Source organism: Ischnura elegans, chromosome 4 (genome assembly GCF_921293095.1).
Source record: "Ischnura elegans chromosome 4, ioIscEleg1.1, whole genome shotgun sequence".
Classification (NCBI taxonomy): domain Eukaryota; kingdom Metazoa; phylum Arthropoda; class Insecta; order Odonata; family Coenagrionidae; genus Ischnura; species Ischnura elegans.
Genome location: NC_060249.1, coordinates 56,902,366 through 56,930,023, shown reverse-complemented (window position 1 = coordinate 56,930,023; position 27,658 = coordinate 56,902,366). Strand labels below are relative to the sequence as shown.

Genomic DNA, 27,658 nt, shown 5'->3' with positions numbered 1-27,658 from the left:
CGAGTTCATTTGATTACGTAGGCCAAAGATCTAAAACGACAATTCATGAACTACCTCCTAACGGAAGAGAAATAGCGGTCATCCCCGCGTTGATGACTTCGGTACTTTTTGGAAATGCGATGCTCATTTTTTTATAGCCCAATGATGACCACTTGATGTCTCTTCCGTTGGAGATATTTCTTACATTGCCATATGAGATAGTTCTACTACATCACCAAATTAAGTTGATGGGAAGACTTCCGCGGGGCGATGATAAAGATGGGGGCATTTTCCGGGTTTCACCGCGTCGTCGATGTGGTGGAGACAACAGTTTCTCTTGTATTCATGCAGACGTCTTCAGGTCGAAGTGACCAAGTCTCCACCATTGCGACGACGAGATGAAATCCGAAAAATGCAGCATCCATTGTTATCAAATTAATTTTGAATCAAGTTAACTTAATTACATCGGCACTTTCGAAAACGCCCTATTTTACACTGTTCAAGCATGAATAACACACAAAAACAGAGAAAGCCAAGTTTCGCTAATGAGAATTAGTGGCGCCACTCCATTTTTTGTGATACTTTTTAACCCATGGTTCGAACTCTAATGAGGACTGCTCACGACCGCTCACATCAGGATTTCAGCAGAAATTCAAGACACGTTTCAGTAATAAAAGCATGCATTCCCAAATAATTACTCAACTGAAATTCCCAAATAATTACTCAACAATTGACGAAAAATAGAGATGATGATAGGAAGAGGAAATGCTGACAGGTACCAAAGAAGGAAAGAATAACACACAGATGAAGGACAAAGCGAGTGGGGAGCAAGTGAGGAGGGGAGGCGGGCATCACCGACAAAAGGTTCAGAGAAGATGAGAGAGAGAGGAAGTCACCTTCTTCGCAGAATTCGCTAAACCCACTCCCACCCTTCCTGCACTCCCCAATGTCCTCGCCAACCCAACCCACCCTCCTCCTCACCAAGCAGCACTCCTCCTCCTCTCTCTCTCATTGGAAAGCAACCGTTATTTCTCTCTCTCTCCCGACTCGTAAAGAGCAGCCAGAAGAGTGGGATTGGGGCAATGGGAAAGCTTAAAGGATTCAAACGGACTGACTCGTCGACGAGAAGGGGGGAGAGAAATGTTGGTGGGGTGAGGGGGTGTTCTTAGGGAGGGAGGGAGACTGGGGGACAAGGGGGTAGGGGGGGTGATATTCACTCCTCTTCGCAGCCGCCGCTGCAACCGATCCCGCTTCGCCCCGAAGTTCGTGTGCAGAATAGAGGTGGGAGTTGGGATCATCACGAGGATTCGGTTCGCGTGACTTGATTCATGACAATGATTCGATTCCTCCAATCTTTAAATCACATTCCTCTCCATAGTTTCCGGGTTAGCTGCATCGATGTCGATTTATGGTGACGTTTCATAGCCTATGCTGGCCACATCTTCAGATCAGGTCTAAGACTCTGATCAGGTCACTCAGACCTGATCTGAAGATGTGGCAAGCTTAGGCTACGAAACGTCATCGTAAATCGACATTGACGCAGCTAATCCGGTAGCTATGGAGAGATCGGCAATCCAGCGTTGCGAAAGCCTCGAGCAGATATTTAGAAAAAACTAAATCACAGAAATAGATGATTCATTAGATTGAACCAAATCCACGAATCCATGTCGCGTGCGCAGTAGAGCCAAGAACAGTGCCAGGATTTTCCTAAAGACTAACCAGGCTAAAGCCTAAGGCCTCAAGATAAAGATGGGCCTACATTCAAATTTCTATCAAAATTAAAATTACACCATTCAAAAAACAACATTTTTCATTTTACTTAATGACGTATATCAAATCTCTCTGCCTTTAAATCTCTTACTAACTTTTTCTCAAGTATAGTAAAATATAGAATACCTCACATGCGTAATATGCCCACTAACACCATTTTAACTTCTCTCTCCATTCCCAATATTCCTTCTGTACGCCTTAAAAGTGACCTTAAATTTATCTACAATATCCTAAACTCAATTACAGACTGTCCTGAACTCCTTTCTTTTCTTAATTTCCGAGTACCCTCCCGCCCTACGTGCACCGACTCACTGCTCCACACACCAGTTCCCAGATTATCATTCATTCAACGCTCACTTTTTTCCGCGTTCCCTCACTTCTTATTTCCCTTTCCTCCGAGTATTGATCCCTTTTCCCTATCCCCGAAAGTCTTTACTAACTTGGCTCTATCTTACTTCTCTGAACATCAATAGCAACACTTCCATTTCTTACTACTGCTACAATTTTCTTTAGCTTTACGTACCTGTGTTCTTTAATTTCGAGATTTTGATTCTCGTTATATTTTATGTTCTTCATTCTCGGCATATATTAGGTTGATCTGATTCCCGTAACATGTATATTTTGTTTCTTGCTATATATTATTTATTATCTTTTTATTGCGCCACGGTAAATTGGCAATAATTGCTGTATGTGCGCTTTTGAAATAAATAAATATACATCACATTGGTGATGTATTTCGTTATCTCTCACGTAATTTAAAAACTTAAAAATGGGAGTTGAAAGGACTTCATAAGTGGAATACTCTAGCGCCTCCTTCAATTTAAAATCGGACATGGCCAAGAGAGTTTTTATTTCATCATGGATGAACTTTCTAGGTAATCAATATATTTCATTGCAATCGCGCTTAATATATTCATACCGAACTTAGCGACAATCGATTCACGGTGAAAAAATTAATTCCTTTCAGTTAAAAACCTGCTTTGCCAACATCCTTTTAAAGGTGATCAACAAATATTAACCTTTAGTCCCTCATGTTATTTCCTGCTCACGATTCACACAAAATCCAAATCAGCTACAAACGGAATCATATGAATATAAATCGTAAATTAAGAACGAATTATGCTCGGAGGATTCAGCTAGCAGCTGCTTCTCTCGATTCTCCAACAACGCGACCTACTACAAAAACACAATTAGATTTAGATTCATCGATCATCATGAACGATTTCGTTCAATTTGAGCGATTCCACCTGAGAAGTATGATCCAATTCATTCGATTCATTTCAATGACTCGTTCAAATTAATTCAATTTGAACGATTCATTCATGAACGACAACTCTGGTGCAGACAGTCAGGAATATCTCGAAAAGAACGGATGTGTGGAGTTTGCACTCTCTACTCTCCGCTTGGAGAGTAGACAGAACGAGCGGCGACGTTTCTTCTTTTTTCCCTCCTCCTTCTCCTCCCCCTCCTCCTCGCCCCGTAACACTTGCTCCTCTCGACGGAACGGGGTCGTCCGATGCAACGGATACACCAATGCGTCTACACGCCGCCTCCCGCTTCCGTCCGATTTCCATTCAACACCGCTGGCATCGGGACTGCATAGTTCATCCCGTTGAAGCCAGAATTTTGTTAGCACTTTGGGCGCATTTTAATATACTTAACAGAACTGTCGACAGCGCGGCGATGAGGTGATGTTCTTGAAATTGACTACATAATATATGCAATAGTATTGGCAATATATAAAATCGATGGTCGATTTACCAGCGATGGGAGAAGCAAAAAAGAATTTGTCAGTTAGATTGCAGACCTCAGTTGCGGATCCAGGATAAGGACAACGGGGAGCTATGTGAGGGCCCTAGCGGGTAATCTCCTGGCAGCAGTTTTGAGAATTTCGAGGCTTGTAACAACACTTAAAGGTTGTCTCATTACTAATTTTCAAAAAAAAATTAAGTTTTTAAAACAAACATTTATGCACATTTTTAATAATTTTACCTCTTGGTAAGTTTCTATTATGTATAACGTTTTTATTCCTTATTATAAAAGGTCCAATGGAGAAATGCTGGCGACGACTGAAAAAAATTACCATTTTATCAAGTGTAAATTAGATCCCCCAGAGAATTAGATCCCTCTCTGGATCCGCCACTGGTGGACATCTACATCGATTGCAGACCTCAACTGCTGAAAACTGCTTATAACGCGCCCCACCAACCTGCGGTTTCTGATATACTGCGGGTTTCACCCAAAAGTGATTACTTTATAATTTTGATTGCTACTTTTTGCTGACTTTTTGGATAAATCCTTCCTATAAACTGCCGTGGTAAAATGAAATATCAGATTATTTCGGTGACTCCCGTTAAAATAGATCGCGGAAGATACCTTGAACGACAATTTTCAATTAATAAAACTTTTGGATTAACCCGCGCTTATTGGTTTAAAAGTCGACGTCAATGTGAAGTCATATTAGTCCTGAAGAGGTACCCGGTAGAGGATAAGAAACGTTGACTTTTAGGTAACAAGACGCGGTTTAACATAAAAGATTTGTTAATTGACAACATATGGACCACGAAAATTTAACAACTTGAGCATTTTCAAATTGCATTATGAAAACAAATTTTTAGCCAAATTTAGCTTTAGAGGTTTTTATCTTAGAATCCCAATAAGTTTCCGATAATTACGTGGGGAAAAAACTCCGTCCCCCGAGAGTCGCTTTATAACCGAATTCACAGTGTTACATAAACTTTTTACGCTTCTCGTACACGTAAGTAGCACGTATTCAAGTCCTTCCTCACGCTGCGCAGCTCCCTTCATCAAGGTATACTTTCTCGAGAAAGGATTCTGCCTCAGAATCTTCCTAACCGGTGATGGGAAGAGTATGAACCGGGTCCACGCGCTCCAGCACAAGAACACGCACCACGGAAATATGGGAGTGCTAGGACTTGTTTGTGCAGCACTTACACCGCGCCGCCACTATGGGCGGGGATGGGATATTTTTTTTGCCCGCTTTTCATTGGCCAGGTGTTAATGCAGGAAGGCATTAGTGCCCTCGACACTCGAAATGAGAGGCTTCTCGTTACGCACGTGGACAGAGGCATAAGACAAACATACGTATCCACGTCCCAGGGATAGGCGGAGATTGGAAAAAAAGACGGATGAGTGGATAGAAAGAAAAAAAAACTCACGCAAGGATAAAAATTAAGGAGGGCTCGCGACTGAGTGATTCAAAACAAAATCTTTTTTCGTGCGTGATTAAATTTTTTGCCATACGCGACATTCACTCCCTCCGTCAGTGATTCAACCAGAAGATTGGTTTAAGTAGGTGAGGGAAGGGTTCACCCCGAACTAAATGTAAGCTAGTAAAATTAGACATTGCATTATTCCACTGGGTTAACCCAATTGAATTATTTCAATGTCTAATTTTACCAGTATTAAGAACGTCCTCCACATCGTGCCTCACATCATACAAGATAGATGTGAGCTATCCATAAATTCCACACATTCAGGTTAGTGAGGACAGTTCCTTTCCCTGGGTCACCTCGCATTCGGAGAATTTTATCTGATAGTGTATGATCTTAGGTTTTCCCGGCGTATCAGTTGCAGAAAATTTTCTCGGGTTTTCCACCGGTTGATGTTGTCCATGTCTCCCGACGTTTCATTCGGAAGATCCCCTGAGGATGATCGGCAAGTCGCGGATCGAAACGTCGGGAGACATGGACGACATCAACCGGTGGAAAACCCGAGAAACTTTTCTTTATCTGATAGTGCCTGAAGATCACTCGGGATTTGAATCCAGGACCCCTCAGTCTGCATGCAAGTGATCTACCCACTAGATTACCACGCCCGCACACTACATTCATGGAGGTTGAAAAAAAAAGTTGCTGTGTGTAGAATGTGGACAACTCAGAACTTTTCCAAAGCTATATAGGGAAGTTCGAGCACGGTAGAATCTGCCTATTCTCGTTTAATGCCTCGTTATCATGACGTTCGTTTTTCAATTAGACAGCGATCAATGCGTAGCCGAGAATTCGACATTCGACCCACGGGAAGTGGTAAGATCACCACTCCGAGATTCAAAACGATTACTTTCCGCATACTTCATTAAACATTTTACGATATCATAGACAACCTCCATCGAGGATAAAAAGCAGCAAATGGTACAAATGATGTCAATAATTCAATACTTAAATTTTTAAATGAACTATTTAGTTATCAATCCACTTTAGTTATTTAGCCAATCAAATTTAGTTATTTAGCCAATCACGGCATTCATACACTATGGTTCGAAAAGTAGTCCGATGACAAGCCTAAGTTTTACTTTTATCATTAGCCCTAAGTTATGACGTTTATTCATCATAACGACATAATATTATGTTATTATCTAGCATAAAATAAACACTTTTCGTGCGCTAGGACTAATAGCCCATTATTGCGGACGTAAGTCGATGAGGTACTATGAGATGATAAATTATCTGGAAGTTTTCATGAAAATGACAGATACTTCGTTCCTCGGGCCATCCTACCATGGAGATGACTAAGAAAGAATGAGGGACAGCAAAGGCAATGACCATCCGCGGGTGGACTATTTCGTCACGGGCGGTAGGCATGGAAGCTTCCCTGGAGTGACGTCACCGGAGTAGCCAAAGTGAAATGTAACGGAACACCACAGAGAAAGAGAGAGAGAAAGAAAGAGGAAGAGATCATCATCATCTTGGGGAGTTGTGCAGCGACCGACAGAGCGGTCTTCGTCGTGCCCAGCCGATCTCCTCAACCGACAACCGCTTCTTCCCCCTCCCTTTGCTTCCTCCACTACTCCGACTCCCGCCCACTTTTTTCCTGCGTCTCAGCTCTTACTAAATAGTATGTGTGCATATCATTTTCATGGAAATTTCAATATAATTTATCATCTCATCGTAGTATCTGGTCGACTTTCGTCCGTAAAAATCGATTCTTTCGCGCTACACCAGTGATTCTTTTTGCTTATACTCCAATACTTTTCTTTACAGGTACTGGGTGAAATTTTCCATGTAATTCATTGTATTTGTATACTCAGGTTTACATTAGCTTTCTCAGTAGGTTTTCGCAGGTTTTTCACGCCCCCCTTCTTGTGTGGGCGTTTTCCTGCAGTGGGTTTTTTCCAATAAGGACGACAGTCAATATCCTTAGGTTTTTCCCACGTTCACTAACATCTTTTTACACTTGGTCAATAGTAACTTTGTTAAATTATAATGCTAATTGTTGATTGAAAATGGAACTTCTACTTATTTTTATGTAATTTCTCTGCATTTAATTTCATGAGCAACTAGACAATGTATTTAACTGCATATATTTAATGTTTGACGAGGGGTTAGATGGAAGATGGGACTTTCTAGTCCCAATCTCGCCCAATAAAGACGTATTATTATTATTATTATTATTAATACTCCATCCTTCATAGTCAACTGATAACGAGAGGCTGTCTCCCGATTATAGTAGATGAATTCTCATAACATGGCGGTTAATTTTGATCCGGCTAAGGGATTTACAGAGACTGATGCCCGCATTCACAATCCACATTTGCGGAGTAAATGATTAATGCTACTTAGCTGATTGTTTTGTCCCTCCTCCCAACTAGGAGTTCCCTCTTCGTATCATAATAAGGTCTAACTTCTTTCGTTCTATCCGTAAATCCTATTCTCTTACTTCCCCTTCCTCGCTTGAATGACATTCTTACCTCTAAATTTGTTTTCGACATCCCCTCCCCGCTCATAATTACTTACCTCCATCCAAACCTTGTCACGCCCGTATTACATCTAGAAGCTCCCTCTCCCAACACACTACGTCCAACACTTCGTCTTTTCTACTCCTTTACTTCCACCTCACCTTCTCTATTCTTCTCCACACCCACATCTCCAAGATCTCCAGCCTAATTTGAACATCGCATCTACCAGATAGTGAGTCCTACTTCGGATGAACCCCACATGAGGTTCAAGCCGGTCATTCGATTTCGCTTACAATTAGACATCTTCGATTTCTGAATACGATCCCGGTTCCTAGGATGGGGAGGAAGAAATTCAAACTATACTCCTCAGCGATAAAATTCTCTCGACTTCGCATACAGTGGTTTGCTTGGTCCGCGACGAACACCCTGACGAATATATTTCAGGCAGCATTAAGGTGTATATAGTGTATCCAGATAATCATCTCTGACCACGGAAATTCGACTGAAGGATAGAGGAAAGGCACTAGGATAGCCAATGAGGAGAGGAAACTTTTTGAAGAGACGAAGAGCAGAGAAGTGGGTTTTTAAGCAGATTCTAAGTGGCAATTGCTGCTTAAGGATGCGATAAAGAAAAGGAATAGTGATATGACAAATGGACGATATGGAATAATATTCACTGATAGCTCGAACAAAGGAAGAGTGTATGACTAGCGTAAGAATGAAATCATAAACATTCATAAGTAAGTTTCTACAACTCCAAATTATTACATAATGATGATACCCATGCTTCATTTGAAACCTAGAATTGACGAAAATAAAATAACTCATCATAAAACAGACTAAGTTTAATACGAGCTCACGCAAGTGGTGCTCGTGCTCGTGCCAGCTTAGAAGCTGCAAATACACCAACCAAACCATTCCTAAATAGGTTTAGAACTGCATGCGGAAGGTTGTCCATTATCCCTCACATTTTTCGACCCACAAGTTCATAGCTGTTATACTGTGGATGTCTTTGGTTTAACTCTCCGAGGAGAAAAACTCCGAAAACCGTCGTAGCAACGAATCTCTCCGCTCCCTCAACACGCTCCTCCTTCGACTCTTATCGCGACTCCCCATCTCGAAAAGCCTTTCGCTCCAGCATCCTCTCTCTCTCGCTTCTCCCATCTACATCTCCTCATTTCTCCTTTCACCCTTTCCGCCCAGGGCTGCCAACTCTCCCATCCTCAAAGACTTCTCTCATAATCCAGCGTGTCTTTTTTCATCACGAGATTCCAGAATGATCCGGGATGCAGGAATGGTTCGATCTCCGACGAAAGATTCGAGAATCGTTACTTTATTTTTGTCACTAGATTTTGTAAAAAATTAATCACAATAATAATATAATAAAAATTCCTCTCACGGATAGCAATGTCCAAGAATAACATGCTCTAAAATAAGGTATCCTCGTGTGCTGAGCTGGCACGTAATCAGGGTGTCAGAACCCCCCCCTAAATTTTTTCTCTTGTGGTGACAACCCGTGATACATCTAGCCCAAGGACATGTATCTTCTGACACTCCATTTTTCGATACAGTTATATATTATGTCTTCCAATAACAAACGATTAATTTAACTCTACGCAATAAGCAAACGAAATATACCTACAGCTGACTTATTTAAACGCATAGTTTTCCGATGCGTACGGATTGGCAAAAAAATATCAGTTTCATTCCCCCAACACAAATTTAATGTCACGAGACTGATGCTGAAGGTACATGAAGATCACCAGTTACCTCCCAGAGATTGAATTTTGTCCGCAAGTCAGAGGTATTTGAATTTAAGAAGTGTCATCGGAATAGCATTTTTAGACCATAGAGACAGAATACGAGATTTTAAAAATAAATTTAAATTTATGTCCGCAAGTCAGAGGTATTTGAATTTAAGAAGTGTCATCGGAATAGCATTTTTAGACCATACAGACAGAATGCAAGATTAAAAAAATAAATTAAAATTTATTTTTAATAATAAAATAAATTAAAAAATTAAATAAAAATAAAAATATAATATAGAGCATTGGCATCGATTGCAGAAAAACTTTGTGGAGGACAGACTTCCGGGAGGTCTGGGGGCAAGGAATACCTCCCAGTTAAAGGGGGGTACGGTGGTCCTACCCTGGAAATAAAAAAATAATCATGGAAATCGCGATTTTAATGCATTTTACACTACTTCGTAATATTATCATTAAATTCTCTGGGGTGCATATCCTATACATCAAATGTCGGGGGACGAGTCCCCAACGTCTCCCATAGGATCGACGCCTGTGCCATTGAGGAAAATACTCAGAGTCTATTATTATATTTCATCACAGTATTATTATTTTAAAAAATGTTTCCGTCCACTGCTGTAGAACAGCAAGCCTGTGTACTGGAGAGAACTTTGACGATACATATACTGAAATACAACCAGCACACGAAGAAACCATGGTAAAATGACGTTGCTTTTGACATAACGTTGTTCACTCTAGGGCAAAACGCGCATCATATGATTGGCACGAATAAATAAAGGAAATCATAAGAGTAGCCCACCGCATAAGTGACGCGGAAATGTAAAACACATGGACGTAAGACCCCCAGGCAACAATTCTATAAATGTGCACTAAATCAAAATTTCTGCTCTATTTACAATTTTCCAACAGTTGCAATTGTCTCCGTTTTAAATTCCGACCGAATATCATGCCCACTCGAATAATGTTCTCTATCCTTCATTTCAATAATTCAAGGCATTTATAAATTTCAGGACTATGCCACCCTTTGATAGATCTTCTTAGAGATGGATTACAACGTCGTTTTGAACGCTTAAAACCAACGGCGAAGGAAATGCTTCAAATAAGCCTATAAAAACTTTCACTCACACTACGGAGCAAATATTCCCGTGATTCACTGCTAATATTCCAGTGAAGAGTGAAGTAACGTTCAGGTTTCTTCAGAAAGAGCAAAAAAAGGTCACAGTTAACCCTCTTCACTTTGATTTAAACCAAAATAATTTTATTCCCTTGACATCAAAGAGCAGGTTTTTCCAAATGATTGTAAACTTAGCCAAGATTTTGCATTATTATTCACTGTATGTCTACTTGTGGACTTATGGAAAATGGATGATATCACCTAATATTTTTATTTTATCCCGTCGCTCCTCTCTCTCACTTGCCCCAGATGATTGAGAAGCATATATGCTATATTTAAATTAAGGGTCGAAATTAAAAAAGAAATCTTTTTCATTTGCCTTGGCCGGAACACGAACCTGGATCTCCCTAATTCGCGCCGGAGGCTCAGCCTCTTGGACTACCATGGCATCCTCTTCCCCATGCGGAGTTTCCCCGGCCCGTTCAATGAAAATGATTTACATCAGTGGAAATTCCGTACCTACTTCAAGAGCACTTGCAGGTGACTCCGTAAAGATACGCCACTAGCTAGTCCTGGTTATTTCCCCGAAATTAATATATTTCCTCCGTCGAGGTTAAAAAGATAAGAGAAAACAGTTATATCCGAGGCAACTTTTTGGAATTTTTACATCGCGTAGGGGATATATATAACACTACCATTCCGCTAAAGCTTTTGATTACTTATAGGCAAATGTATAATATCTGGGGTAACTTTTTGGAATTTTTACATCACATAGGACAGTGGAGGGCAATTGTTTGTGCTCGAGGGCCACTTTGTAAGAGCGAAGGTTATCGGAGGGCCGCACCGTTTACGATGATTGTATTCATCAGTTAACATCATATTTAATTTCAGAAAAAATATAAATTTTATAATAAAAATTAAACAATAGTGGTAGTTCTATTCTACTTGTTTATTTGGTTAATTTTATATTGGTTAGATTTCTAGCTGCCAGCACATTTAATTATATAATCAATTTAATGAGACAAGTGCACCCCATCGTATTTTTTTGAATTCTGTGTCGGGGTATCACAAACTCTTCGGCGGGCCACAATTTTGCCCACCTCTGGCATAGGAGATAAAAAGAACGCTGAAATTCCGCAAAAGCTTTTAATTACACACACGCAAATGAGCTTAGCTGTCGGTCGCCTCCTCGAAAATCCCCTGTCCCATCCCTTAAATTTTTCCAAGTTTATTGCACGGACGGAGAGAAGGATCAGAATCCACTTTGCTCGGTGTGCTTCAAGGGAGATATAGGACGTGAGGTGGGCGTTAGGTGGGCGAGAGTGGATGACTGCCACAGCTGCGGCCGTAAAAATATGGAAAGAATCGCGGAGGCCGTGCGGCGCGGATGGGAGCTCTTGCACAGGCCGCGCGCCGCCATCTGTCTCATAAATATGGAGTCAATATTGCGGCGGTAATCCGCGGCGCACTCAACGCCTTCCCGCGCGATAAAGTAGAAGATCGCGCTATCGGTGTTTTTTATCTTCTTCTCATTTCCACGCATTCCTCCGTCTGATTCGCCATGTCGTCTTACAAGGGATTTCACTAGACGCCATTTCATTAGGAGAATATCTTTAGGGAATAATATGACGCGAGAAGTGGTTTCGGAAACATATATTTCCATCCACTACGGTGGACTGAAAGGAGGTGACGATAAAGCGGCGAGTATTTACCGACTCTAAATTTGCATCAAGATCATCTGTTATCAATGCCTTGAAAACGCGTCGAGCCGAATATAAAAAGGATAGGTAACTGCTTTCCGAACTACGAAAATACTCGCAGGGGTGATTTTATCAGGAAATAAGCCTGTTACCCCGATGCCATGATTTTCGATATGGAGAACTCCCTTAAAATACGGTAGGGTAAAGAATCTCTACTCCATGCGTTCTACTACGGCAGAATTATTAATCATTGCAGAGTAGACGAGAGCCATTGTAGAAAGGCTTATTCCTATGTTGTGTGTTGTTTTCCATCGCACATATTTGTTTCTCTGTCGTGTCTTTCATTTAAAATGCCAAAGGGTTGCGATTTATTAATCTCCTGTGCAAGGGCGGTTCCAATCTGTTGTCAAGTAGGTACTAGTTTGGGGTCAAGAGAGATGGAATTCATCTTGAAGACACTTCATATTATGAGTAAAGTTAAAATGTACATACTTTTAATCATTAACATGAAACAAAAATACTTTTGAAACCATTTCAACTAGCGAGTTACGAGACCTAAGCGAAGCTTACCTTTCCCTTGAGTGGCCTCTGCAATTCGAAAAATGTGAATCGACCAAGAAAACTATTTCTACGGCGACCGTAACTTTAAAACTTTTTTTCTAGTCCCGAAAAAACAGTGCTAATAAAGATATTCTATAAAAGGCGTATGATTTCAAATTATTGTATGTTGCACTTATTAATAGAATATGTATCGCACCCATTAGATCAACCTTTCAAGTGAATTAAATATAAACTTACCTAAGGAATGTTTCGCGGAGAGATTTCGTCGATGTTAGAGACATTATAAATTTGTACAGAATTTTTTACAATAACAATCATCAGGCGGACCTGTACTCAATTGTATTGTTAGTATATTAAGTTCTTTTTGTATAATGATTGTAATTATGATTAATTGTGAAAATAGTTTACCCTTTTGTTGGGTCTTCATATTATGTGAACTTATAATTGTTAATATTACGCCATCCGTCTTTTGAAAAATCGCAGTTTTCCTTATTTAAAAAAGTGGTAATAACCTCTAAATAGACAAATGAAAAAACAAAAGAAAAATTTATTCTTTAAAATGATACCAAACTCCTATTCCTCGCATCAAAGGTTGGTTGATAAGATGAAACACTGAAGTATTGAAAATGGCCAGCAATGGGGTAGTGATCTACAGTACTAAGGTCAGCACGGTAAGTATTAAATAAATAAATAAATAAAAGATACTCCGTGGTATAAAGCAAGTCACACTTGCACCGGGTACCGCGGGCGGCACGAAAAAGATGCGCTTAACTTCACGGTAAGTGTTCGATGCATTATTTCACGAGAAGCTGGTGCGTGCCTGGCCACAATTACCCACGCACCCATCAGATCAACCTTGGGCAGTGGCGGCTCGTGAGACAAATGCTGGGGGGGGCGCACTCCACCGGGGGTCATAGTTTTTTAATATTTCGTGTATTTTATTAAGTTTTTACGGCAATCTAGGAATAAAATTTTATGATGCCATATGTTCCGTTTATTTCAACAAAAATACCTTGTTTTCCTAATAAAGCTTGATTAATAAATACTAAATGCAGTAGACTCTCGGTCATACGGATCGGCTTAGTCCCGACTCTTGATTATACTAATCAATGATCTTGAATAATAAAAATATATTTGCTGCGATATTTTGCAAATACAAACGAAAATACGTAACTTTAGGTTTTAGCGCCTAAATTCTTCGTGCGGATATTCCCGCAATACACTTATGTTGTTCATTTTGCAATCATAATGCGTTATTTGTCAAATCTATTCAACATTTGCAAAGATTTAGGTAGCAATGACACTTATAACCCCTGAGGAGGGAGGAGAGTGTCACTGACTTCCACTAGGTAACAAACACTACTAGTATGCGCGCGCTTTGCTATTGCAGATGTAAACTTTGATTGCGGTGTACGCGTTGCTTCTTGAATACAGTATGATTTAAAATCAATAATTAAACATTTCTCACACATTTTTAACAAAATCTGAAATACTCACATGCCTTTAGTTATATTGTAGAAGTCCATCCTTCTTTCCTTTTGTCCAGCGACGTGATCAATTACACGTTCGTTGAAATCAGCGCCGAACAAAAATTTCTTTCCGATTGAACACATGGTAAGGGCACTAGTCTATAAATAAACAAGGGACGACACAAAATGAGCCGACGAAAAATACGACCAAAAAGAACAAGGTGCCTGGACACAGATTTGGGGACAATTTTTTCTCTATATTTCCCTATAACAAAAACGAGCACTGTTGCTTAATTCAAAATTGTCTTCTTGAATGTACACACAGCACTAAGAAACTTCTTAATCGGCAATTAAGCACAGTTAACTCCTCAAAAATGATGTCTGAACTCATTTCACTCCGTTCTTTCCGAGAGTCTTGCCGTTACTATAAGGAAGACTCAAGGGAGATAGAAGTCGTTGTCCACTAATGCTGATTCAGCTGAGGGACGAATTTAAGGTCAGCAAAGGCATTCAAGCAGACGTCACGGACCATCTCCTTGAGTCTAAGATTCGTATGTGGTAAACACACGAAACGCCAACGGTTCGCACTTGGAATAACCATGTCTTCGAAATCATTGCCATGATATAATAGAATATAAATTCTAGATCGTAAAAGAAGACGACTCTGAACCACAGATAGGAGCTGTAAGGATCTCCGCACTGATATGAACTCTTCGAAGCCACTTAAATCAGACCCAAGTGGACATTTTCCGTCAGACAGCTACCGCTCTACCGCTGAGGAATTAGGTGAACATGAACTAATAGAACAAGGATGGCTAGAAAAATGATGGCCATACACACAAAAGGTGCATTGTACGCGGAACGTCTTGACATTCATTGAATAACTCCATTTAAAGTCACGTTTTACGGGTTAAATCATGTTTAATCCTTCACCCTATCACGCACGCACCTATTTATTAAATTATAAATCAGTGGGGAATGTTAACTGATTTTCCTAATACTGCAGGTCTTTTGATAAATTTATCTGAAAAATAGGTACCGCATTTCTAAACATCGGGAAGATATGAATACATTGTTCAGGCCTAAACATTATAATATTAGTTTCCCCAAGGTTCTTGAAATTCGTAATCATAATAGAACTGTGGCAAATACTCGGGAATAGTTTTCCTACATCAATACGGCCTTTAACTGGTTGATTTTATGTGTTCCGGAATCCAAACACCAAAAAAACGCATGCATAATGGGATAATTTATTTTCTGTAGCAATACCTACCAGTAATTAAAAATTAAAATCGCATAACTGCACCCAGTGCAGTGACCATTCTGATTCCGTACGTCCCTTTTCTGTGGCAGCACCAAGTAGACGCCAGATTGTACGCCCGCCGGCCTGCGCAGCGATGTCAACTCACACGTCACTCTGCGCATTTTCGGACGACGTCCCAAGAGTTCCATAAGACACAACGTTAGACGCGTCATAGCACCAGCGGCCCCCACCACTACCACTCTCCATATAACTGCATGGGGATGGATTGGGACGTTCTGGCCAGCGCCCCACGGCTACAAATACGAACTTCTCGCGCTATTCCTTTTCGTGTTTTTCCAACACTTTCGATGTATGTGACTGAAAAAACACTTTGATTTATTAGATATATAATTATAAATTCATGGATATTTATTTTTTTTACTTTTTCAAATATTTGGGAGGGGCGGCGTCCGAGAGTCCTTATGGGCAAGCCGCCACTGACCTTGGGACGGGTGACTAGTCCCTGAGCTTTGCGCTAAACTCGCACATTCCGTTCCATTCCCCGAGTGGATATCAGCGGCATCGGAAGATATCTTACCAACGTGTCGCAGGGAAACGATTTCGCAACGGTATGCTCCGACTTCTCACACTGCCAAGAGAAATCCTCGTCACGTCTTCACAGCAATTCAGTCTCGGAGAGAGGAAAACGCGCTTTCTAATGGTTATTTACCCGAAATAAGCGAAACCATGTTGTCGCACGAGATCGACACGGAGTTTTGTGTACACAACCACTCAAGTTGTTCCGTTTAGAGGCATTCGGGCGACGGTTTCCACCATTAGCAAAACACCTAAGAGTAAATCTGAACGATTCACAATAATCCTTTGTGCCAACACTTCGCGCCATAAAATTACAAAATAGTTTGCCGTGCACAGGATTTTAATGGCATGTCGTGGAGTAAATTTATCGCTAGTCACTCCGCATTGCTTTTTTGAGGCACATTATCACGTATAAATTTGTTTTAATGGGATTTACACGACTCGGGCGGGGGAATTAAGAAGTTCTTCGGATGGTTTTTAGAGGCGACGCAGATTTATCTTAAGAATGGAGAGCGATCCGGTTGCCGTAACAATGGCCGTAGAAATTTTTACACCGGCGCAGCAACCAAAAGAATCAGTCTGGCGAGAATTCGGGTTAAGCCGATTCATATATCATTTACATATCTGCAACGCAGAGGAATTTGCATGTAAAATATAAACATTTCCTCACGCTTTGAAATAATGAGGTTACGTGATCATATTTATCAAAAATCTCAGAAATTAGAACTGCTATGCATAAAAACAAACATGCTATAGACGTCAGTAACACACTACATTGTATGATTCCGGTAGGGGTTGTGACTCTGTTGCCCAAGGCATGAATAAATACAGATTTTTATGAATCACCCGATATTTTTTATATATTTTTTATTTATTTTCAACTTCCCTGAAAACAGCACATAGAGGTCTTTAAAACGGAGGAATTACAAAGCTCGACATTATAATTAATTTTTAATGACCCAAACACGATCAACCCCTTCACACCAATTACAAGAACCTACTGGACCAAGTAAATGTGTGAGTACTTGATTACATTCTGCAAAATGAGCTCTCAAATTAGATGAGTAATATGAGCTGATATTCTTTGATAGATATTCTTTTTTTCTTATTTTGATTAAATATAATTGTCCAATAAGAATAAATAACCGTCTGTCCTGCACTGTTTTCTTATAATTTCATCAAAACTGCGACGTATCTACCACGTTACGCTGCTGTGGTCTGGTCCTCTCTTGCCAAAATTTTTTTTCTATTTCCGAAGGCAATTGAACACGTCGCTGGCATCATTTTCTATCCATGCGCAATATACTGACACGAACCAAAAAGATTTTTTTGCGGAATATAAAATGGCGCATTTTTGCTTAAGTCGTGACGCGGCTTGAAAATAGCTATTCGCACATCTTTGACTCCTTTCACTCAAAATCACCTTGTATACAAGCGATACGGGCCATACTAAAACCAAACGGCTTGATTTTTAAATTTATAAGGCCAATTTTCAAATATTTCATAAGCAAATAACTCAGTTGAGAAAATATTGGGCCCCTTTTCACCCACGAATGGCAGAACTTTACCCGTGAGAATCACCAGTAAATCGAGTAAACTACGCATTTCTCTGTCCTATGGTGAGAGAATTTCTTTTGCGCGTGAAATTATGCTAGCATCTCACGTATTTTCATTACTCCGAAGACGCAGTGCTGAAGAATTTCTTGCACTGGAAAATAACAGAGGGAAAAGAAATGAAGAGGTAGCCTCGAAAATATAATATGAACAGATTAAAGACTGCGAGATACGGATTATTAACTCCTTTTTGACCTTAGTTACATGTTTGAAGGAAAAAAATACAAATCTAAATATGTGATCAACTACATAAAAATATAAATAAGTCATAAATACATTCTGCACAAAAACACTAAAAGGGTTTTTCTCTTAGTTTCATGTTTTAATCATATATTTCCCAGAAAGAACTTCAGAAAATAAGGAAGTTAATTCATCATTAGAGGCTCTAGAATGAAGCTGTGTCGATAAAAATAGTGTATAATATCAAGTGGTTATACACTATAACCTATATTACTAACTTTCTTGCTTAGATTTCCCTTAAAGTATAATTATGGAAACGTTTGCCTCAATTATCAATATATAAAGCTCTGCATCGTACTCGTTCTGGGCGTCTAAGTAAATATGGTATAAACTATTTAACTTCTTATTAATTATTTGCATCATTTGCATATGTGATGGAAATCAAGTGGAGAAAAATCAGTCGGTGTTCAATGGGTTCCAAAGGTGCATAATGTGACACAATTATATTAACACGGATCTTACTACGTTACTTATAATGCCACAATGATGCGAAGTCCACGGTAGTTTCTGAGTTAAGAATATAAAAGAAATAATATTAGATATAAGAATACCAGCAATATCATAACGACATAGTTTCACCTCAAGATTTATAAAAGAAAAAGCGTAAATGGTCATGTATGGTCGGAAATGTTTATGTATTAAAAAAATAACTCTGTTGACGCGTACGTGTTTGAAGTTGAATGTTTACAATAACGCATATATGACAAAAGCATCATCCTAATAACAAATTTCAGTGATATAACGGATTTAATGGCTGTAATTAAAACCTTTACAGCTGTGATATCAACTTAAGGGTCGATGAACCCACAAGATAATTGATTGGAACCGAACTGGATAGTATGCAATATTGAATTAATCTTTCGAAGGAAAACGCGTTCCACTTCCCTGAACAAGAAAAACTTAATCGATATCCCGAAACATTCCCGAACTAGCCTCTTTGACAGATTGAGATGTTATACCCAAAAAACAAAAACTATAAATTCCGCGATACTACATGCATCGTGAATTCCGAGGATTTATATTTAATTAATGCGTCATTTGGCGGTGTCCACGTGCTTTGAATCACTGATCTTCATTTTTCCCCAAAGTAAACAAATAATCGCCATCGGAAGGAGAGGTTTTTGTGCCCCGAGCGTAACTTGTTCGGCGATACCCATCCTTCTGACGTCTCCTCGTTGTTACCTGCAGTCTCTGAGCTCAAACCTTTTCAATGGAAGCATTCTGTCCTTTCAACAGGACGCACCATTCCCCTCCCGGTTGACCAGTATTTTTTAGCGACCTTATAACTCGTTGATACCATAATGCTATAATCTTGAACTTTTCGGTGCTTGCAGAAAAAAACCCTTGTAAAAATTCCACTAAATATCAATGGGTTTGTACGCTCTGACCCGAAATCGCACTTTGTAAAAAGAATTATTCAATATGTGAGAGAAAAAGATAAGTTATAACGAAAAAACACTCATCTCCATTCGGCCAATCTCTCCAAAGCTAAAAAAAATAAGTAAAAGAAAAATTAACGCCATTTTTTCGCGATTTGGTGACGTCACTAGAGTTATGGCGCATTTACTAGTCGAGGGAGAACCTTTCATTGAGGGGGGAATCACTGGCTATAGTTTAAACAAAACACGCATCCTATGCCCACGTGTAATATTCGAGATACACTCAAATATAGCTCGTGAGCAAAGTCTTATTCTCAATATTCATATGCATTTCAATCTCTTTGTATTCTCGTTATACTTTATGTACTTGATTCTCGTTAAAATTTACGTATTTGCTAGTTGTGAGTCACTGTAAATTGGTAATGTTGCAATATGTGGGTATTTTCAATAAGTAAAATAAATAAATGTGGAAAATAAGTCCCCTCCATGTACGCTGAAATTTCAAGATAAGTTTTATGCGAGTAATTCAACCCGAAAAAAGACAGAGCATGTCAATAATTTTCTAGAAATTTCCGCCAAAAAAATTGATAAAATAAAAAGACTAGTCCAAAACATACACCCGTATTCTTTCGTTTGAAAACTTGCGCAAAAAAGTGTAGGTACTCCGGTATTTTACGTTCAAAGTGGTACTTAAATGGACTTATATTATTGATACAGCTGAATAGGTATCCAAAGCCTCCGTTGAGTCATCGCCCTTCCCCGTAAATGGCCGACCGTTTACCACTAAATCGACCTATAAAAAGAAATTTAACATGAAGCATTTAAAACATACGAATAGCCATATCAATCTGACTATTTTCCTTACACAGGAGGAGCATCCGGTTAAAACCTCGAACAGTAACGCAGATCCTGTTCCCATGATAAACAATGGGATATGTTCTCAGGAATGACCTGTCAATAGAGGTTGGAAAATAAGCCACTCAGAGCATTGCGAAATAGGAAAGAACGCAAGTGGCCGAAATACGTCGGAGGCAGCTCAGCAGATTTACAAAAAAAAAATATCAAATGTGCGATTAAAAGGATGATGACTGTGAGGAAATCGAGAAAATGTGGCGGGCGAAGAACACTATTAAGAAATAATCAAGGAGAAAGCTCCTTTTATGACCACGAAAAGTGTCACAAAATAAAAATTACACTCCGTAATGGTCACCTAAATCGATTTATTGTTTATGACCCGGGTTTCCCCAAATTACGAAGTGCAATTTTTAATATTCTTACGAAGATAGAATACAAATCGCCTAGTGATACTACTTCCTCAAGTTTCGGTGAATGAAGCCGAGTCTTAAGGCCATTTTACATGCTCGAACGTGCATTTTAAAATTCACAGTTATACTGAAGCCGAGCATTGCATGAAATCAAGGGCAAATGCATCAACGCACGGTGGTAAAATAGTCCCACTCTACTATATACTGTAAAATCCACTTCTGGCTATTCACCAACTGACCGACCCAAACATATGTTTGGGGTAAACGTGACGAGATATGAAATAAGCTCTTATAAAAAATTTTTTTTTTAAAACCAGCCTTTATATTTAGATTACAGGGGATGAGCAACGTTTATATATGACACAAAGCAAAAAAACTCAGTGACCCCGAAAAACCAAAAGTGACGTATTAAAAAAGTCACTATATTTATTAAATTTTCAGTGAATGGTAAGCCCCCTATGTTTCAAAATGCCACCCCTATGCTTTTAAATGCCTACTATGTGGATATGCCTAAAGTGGATAACTTTTACTGTGGTCGCAAAACACGAAAATCGACCATTTGGAACTTCTTAGATCAAAAACATGTTTTGGGGGGCTATAGGTTGACTGGGGGGTGGTTAAAGGGGGGTTGGAGAGAAAAAGTTATATTTTCATGTATTGTCATCGGAAATGAAGAAGTGTGCAAAATTTCAGCGTTTTTGCTTCACAGGAAGTGAGTCAAGATTTGTACCAGACAAACAGACAAACAAACAGACAAACAGACAGGTTGGTGAGTTGATATAAAGGCTGGAAAAAGTCATGCGATGGACCCACTCTTAAATCGTCTGAAACCCTAGGGAAAAGTTGTCGTAACACTAAATTTTCTTTTTTGTATCTATGTATTCGTTTAAAATATGGAGATTAGTTCAAAAATGGCCGACAAAATCCGAAGGCGGCGCATCAATGACCATGATCAAAATCACAGAAAATCAAAGCAACAAATGTTTATGTAAACAAAATGAGCATAAGTGAAATAGGAAAATAATAGGAAGTAAGTAAAATGAAAATATGAGAAAGATAAGGTAGGAAATTTAGAAAGTAATTTTTGAAGAATCAAAGTCGTCATTGGTTGTTTTAATATGAACAGTAATTTACTTGCTTACATCAAAGGGACATAATTTCGCCTCAATAACGACACGATGCATCGAAAAATGGAAAATTACACTCGTCTGTTTATTTTTCACGTACTATCGCAATTAAAAAATTGTAGAAAAAGCGCATCAACGGGATGAAAAAGAGAAAGAAGCCAAACATTTTGAGTGAGCAACTAGGACCATATAATATATGTGTATTCCCATCCGTCATCCCGAATTCCAGTTTCATTCACGCCCAACTTTTGAACTTTGAGCTATTTCCTCCTTCTCCCCTGTCCATCCCCGAAACCCATTCCACAGGTGCTCCCGGTATTACTCCTGAACTCTGAAAGGCGCAATTACTTCTCCCCCACCAGCCATCCCACCCCCTGCCTTATCCCGATTCGGAGCGGCCCCACAGGTGTTCCTGCCGCCCACAGTCCGAGAGACCCCGACTCAAAAAGGCCCTGCCATTTCTCCCGTCCCACACGGACGAAGAGGCATGCATCCCTCTCCTTCCTTCCTTTATACGGTCTTTATGCCTAGCCCACATCCTTCCCACGCGAATAAAACCTATTCTCTCCGCCTTCACCGCCGACAACCAGTAGCGCAGTCAGAAAAGACTCAGAGAGGTTTCAATAAAGTTTATCAAAAAGATTTCTTCCATGTTATAGTTGGACTACGCCGCGCCGTTCCCCTCTTCGGATGACAGCATTGTCATCGCCTTGCGGAAGTGAAGTTTTGCGACAAGCTTGGGAAGGCAAGGGGTGGGACTCTATTGTGGGGGAGACAAAAGCGTAAAGAAAATAGACCAGTTTTGTACTTCGTTATCCTTTTCCTTCTTTCGGAAAACCTATCTCGCTAAACTTTGTTGAAACTATTGTTACACTTTACGGAGAATCCAGTGGAAGACGATCACTTAACTGACCGGACGGAAAAAGGCCAATTACCTTCTTTATTCTAATTATTTTAACTAATAAATTGTAAGTCATCTTTTAGGTACTTGAAAAGTGCTTTTTATTACAAAAAGTACTGTAAAAGTTATTTGTATTAATACGAAAAGCACGTAAAAGAAGTTTTAACCTTCCGAGATATCCCGTTGACTCAAAAAGCCCACTTAGTAGCTGTCTTATATTTTAAGATAATGTATATTTTCTCTTTCGGAAATTTTTGACGTAAAGCCTTTTTTAAAAACTGAAATTAAGGGAATGAAAATCGAAAAAAAAACAATGCCTTATAGTACTGCTGTTTTAACCTCTGTGATCTCTCTCATGCTTTATTTCAGTTTTCCACCCTGCCAACCCAAAAGACTCTTACCCTACCAAAAGACTCCCACTTCTCCTCGCCTCCCTGTCCCCCCACCCCCTCTCACGGCCGTAATGACAATTTGCTGGAGGAGGAAAAGTGGAATGCAGCTTCAAGAGGCGACATTCCACGTCCTCCTTCCACCCCTCCCCCTTCCACCACTCCCCCCACCACTTTGAAAAGTCGAGCCTCCTCCACCTCACCACCCCACTCTTTTTCCCGCTTCTCATATTTCCTCCTCCTCCAGATGATTCCTTCCCCACGCACATGCACAAGTACGCAGGAGACTGCACAGGTTGAGCTCCCCGAGGGCCTGTTGATCATTGTCGCGCGGGTCGACCAAGGAGTCGAGGACATTGGCTCCGTTCAAAATAACACAGGCCAACAAAAAAATTTTGTTTGAAAACCTTTTTTATTTTAATAGCTGATCTTTATAGATTTTGATGTGCCGAATCCAAACCTGGCCTTAGTTTTTTTTGTATCACCCATAGTTTCCAAAAAATATATATCTAAAATTTAGTCTAATACCCCTATTCGGTACATAGGGAAATCAATGAAACACTGTGTTACATCATAAAATTGTTTGTATTTACTGTTCACTACATCGTGATAAAATTGTTTGTATTTACTACAGCGTGATAGATAATACAGGGTTCATTTGTCAACTGGAATTGGTCTACATTTTCTTTCCCCTTTTTTCCTTGAAGCTTCTTGTGTAGCTTTTTCTGCGATGAATCGCTTGCTGAACTTCTCGGTGAAGTACCAACAGTAATCCCCATTATCTTCGTTCATTAGACCTACTTTTTCAATGTTATTATAACTATAAAAAAGCTGTTAAATTCTAAAAATATTGCTTGATTTCATAAATTTAACTGTAAAATGTGAATAAATGGTGGGAGATACAACTTTAAAACCATAATATTTGGATTCAGCAACTGTAAAGACATAAGAATAAGGTATTTTCAGTAAAAAAGTTTTTTCATTGTTGGCCTGAGTAATTCATCATCAAAAGTCATCAATCCAAAGATTGATTTAACGCAGATCTCCTCTCACCTCTCCTATTAGCTAATCTTTACAACATAATTCTACCATTCTAATTAATAAACCTACATAATTGTTGGCCTGGGTGGCGGTGGGGTAAAGTCCACTCCTGCCAAACCAGAGGTGGCGGGCTCGATTCTGGACCGGGTAGGTCAAATGCATGGGTGTTTGTGATCGTCCTAGGTTGTTCGTTAGATTCCCCGCTTTGAGGGTCTTAAATGCGCTGTTGTCGGAGCGGTGACGATGAATTCTGCTTTACATCCTTCATCACCTTCTCTTTGCATATCGTTTTTCTCTTCCACCTGTCCTTTTACGATACTTTTTATAACATCGTCGTAGTCGATTAAATAGCTCCGTCTTGCCAAGAAAAAAATATCCTCTAGACCGAGGGTCCTCAATCCGCTGCCCCCGATCCGAATGCGGCCCGTAGAGGTTATAGAAAATATTTACAATTACAAAAATAAAACCAAATATCTACACACTCGTCAAAAATAAACAATGTCAAAAATCTCATTGAGTGAATGATTGATTGAACTTTTTAACCAATAAAGATAATTGCACCCAGAAATCATATGTTTTATTATTTTATTGATAGGGTGGTAAAGTGACGTGGAGCATTTTGGCCCTCCGGAGGATGTGATGCCCCAGGCATTGAAAAGGGTAGAAGACCGCTGCTTTAGACTAATTGTAAGGATCGGGGAGTCCATTGGTCGATAAATTACTATCGGGTTTGCAATCGGGTAGGAAGCTCTACTGCAGCCGACATATCGGAGCACCTATGATGCTGCTGGTCGTAAACACAAATTTTATCAGTGGATTCACCAAGTTCTCGTAACTAGTGTGGTGCACAGGGATATGACCCTTGAGACTTGTTTACACGGTGTATTAAAACGTAAGAGTTAATATGTGAATGCATTAACGATTTTGTTAGACAGGAACATGAACGAATGCACGAACTAAATTACGGCATGTATTATTTTCTGTACATGCATTCGTGCAAGTTGGCACGATGCATTTTTGCGTCCACTCATGCGTTCATACATTTAGGCATTAATTCAAACGGGTTAATGCACCTTGTCAACCAGGCCTTAAAACTACTTCCTGCGTACGAGAGCATGGAACAGGTTGTGCACTTCCTTGGCCTATCTGGAGCTACCACACGCAATCAGGGGGTGGTAGACAAAGGCTATGGGAGAGTGGGGGGGCTTGGGATGAAGAGAGAAAGCCAACTCGGGTTTCAAAACACAGGACACCATGAAAGCATCCAGACGGTTGTCATCCGATTCTTTAGCCCGTGTAACAAGAATCCGAGAAATCGTATTCATTGCCTTGGTCCCCGCTCCTCCTCCTCGCCCCGAACCGCAGAAGTGGGCGGGGACGGTGGGTGGAGTGGGGTGGGGAGGGGATATCGAGAGCACGCTGCGTCTTTGTTTTTGTTGCTCTCCTCTTGCGGTTCCGCAAACCCCAAACCGATTGAATGACCGCGCTGGGATGGGTGAACAGACGAACCAGCGGCTGACAAACGTCACAGTGCATACGCTCGTCGTCCTGTTTTAGTACATTATATTTGATTTTAAAACAGCGTCATATACCTCAAAAACTTAAATGAATTAGATGAAAGCTCACCAGAAAATAAAAACGCATCACTGTAATATATTGTTTTCCACCGCTTTTCAGCCCTGGAATTTCGAATTTAAAAAAATCTTCACCTCACAAATTGCCAAATGAGAAACTATAAATCACATTAAATCATAAGACTGGGCTTACTGGGCTTTTTGAGTCACCGAGAGCTCTCGGAAGGTTGAGGTTTTGTTTTACATTTTTCCGCATTGATTCACTTCACTTTTACAGTACTTTTTGTAATCAAAGGGCACCTCGCAAGAAGCAAAAAGAGAACCTACAATTTATTAGTTGGAATAAAGATGCTAATCGGTCACTTTCTGGTCATTGGTCAGGAGAGCTCTCGGAAAATAACTCGTCTCATACTCGACCATCCCAAAAGTTTAACGACGAGAAAGATTTACTGAGAGGAGAAAAGAAACACCAAGTAAAAAACGGGTCTCCTTCATTTTCGTTACGTTTTTGTCTCTCCCCCACTAGAATCCCACCCCTTCTCCCATGCTAGTCGCCGGACTTCACTTCCGCAAGGCGATAGCAATGCTGTTACCCGAGGAAACGAACGGCGCAGTCCGCTAACAAGACGGAACATTGCTGAGGATTTTTTTAAAGCCTGTCACAGACTCCGATATCCATAACGAGGCGCCGCTGCAGTTACTGGACGTAGAGAGCACGCACGCAACGTGCAACAAAATGAGAACATCACTTTGCTGGATCGTAATTGGATTCAATAGGTCTAACATGCTTGTCATCCACTTGAAACCCCAAAGAACCTAAACTCAAGGCGACTCCCAGGTGGTTTGAAGCAAAACAAATTCCCCGACCGTAGCAACAAAGTAGCACAATCTACGCGATCACGGTCAATCATCCTCGTTGAGGCGTCAAATAAACATTGCCGCTTCAAAGCTCAAAACCGTTTTATGACAAACATTTAAATGAAAAATCCGCAAGACTGTATAAGACCAAGGATGACTCTCAAATTACCTCTACCTCCGGCGGTTCATAGCGCCACCTTCACGGAACTATCAATGATTAAAACACAATGATGAGTAGTATTCCTCATGGTGAATTTAGTAAACCTAAGAAGGGTTCTTAGATCTACTGAGTAAAGCATTAACCGCATTGCCTTCATAAAATTATCTACGATTGATTGCAATCACTTACCAAGCAGGCGAGAAGCAACGGATACACCCGACGACCAGAGACGTTACGGTGACTTTCCTCGAACGCTGCCGTGAGGGGAAGGTGGAGAGATCTGAACCCGGTTCCACAAGAAGGAAAGATCCTCGACCGTTTCTCGCACACTTCCTCTGGAACCGCCGTCGCCACGGCCGCTTTCGCTCACAAACAAACCTCACAAGGCGAAACGGCTGAGGACTGGATAACCTTGCCTCATCACTTTAATCCTCCCACACGAAAGAAGTACACTGCACCGCGAATAAGGCACCAACGCGATGAATTATCAACATGGAGGCATGTATACTCCGACCCGTACTCGCTCGAAAACTTAACACCGCCTAATAAATGCGCGGTGGGATGACAGCAGTCCACTCTGGTACGTCGGAGATCCCGGACCAAAAACCGTCAACACAAGAACACGCGTCTTCTTCCTTCGCGCTCACACTGCGATGTCGCGATGTGTACTGCTGCTCCCTCCGCACGCACACAAATGGTCTTTCTCACAATCGCGCGCGCCTCCGTGGTTGGGTCGCGAACGTCTGAGTCGCTGGACCGCTCTCCTCTTCCCCAACTCTCTCCCTTTCTCCTCATTCAGCCTTCCTCCTCCCCTTCTCCCACCTCCCCACCCCACCTACCTTACCCCTCTCTCGTACACCCCCCCATTCCTCTTCCATTACGTTATATTCTCTCCCCTCTCCTCCTCTATCCCGCTCCTCACGAGATACGCCCCTCCCTCCTCCAGCTCCGTGCCAACATCCGACCCACAATGCTCCGCGGCCGTGAAATGCGGGAATCGCCGCCGCACGTTATAGGCACTGCCCCGGGGGCTTTGATGCCCACGATCGGTTGTGTTAGCTCAGGTAATCCCAGCAGGGGCCCATTCAAGAAGGGGGTATACCCCTCCCGAAGTAATCATAATTCGCCTTTATTGGGCGAGATTGGGACTAGAGAGTCCCACCTTCCATCTAACCCCTCGTCAAGCAGTAACTTTTTGCAGTTAAATACATTGTCAATA

General features: G+C 40.6%; 1 protein-coding gene across 2 annotated transcripts in view; it reads right to left on the bottom strand.

The window, feature by feature from the left end:
• The window catches only part of LOC124157543 (SKI family transcriptional corepressor 2-like), a 98,904-nt gene extending 71,710 nt beyond the window's left edge, over positions 1-27,194 (bottom strand). The window contains exon 1 of one of the 2 annotated variants that reach the window (XM_046532365.1): positions 26,629-27,194. The gene's annotated coding sequence lies outside the window, so the exon portion shown is untranslated. The remainder of the gene's footprint in view (positions 1-26,628) is intronic. The other variant, XM_046532366.1, reaches the window with a different exon arrangement.
• Positions 27,195-27,658: the final 464 nt, after the last annotated feature.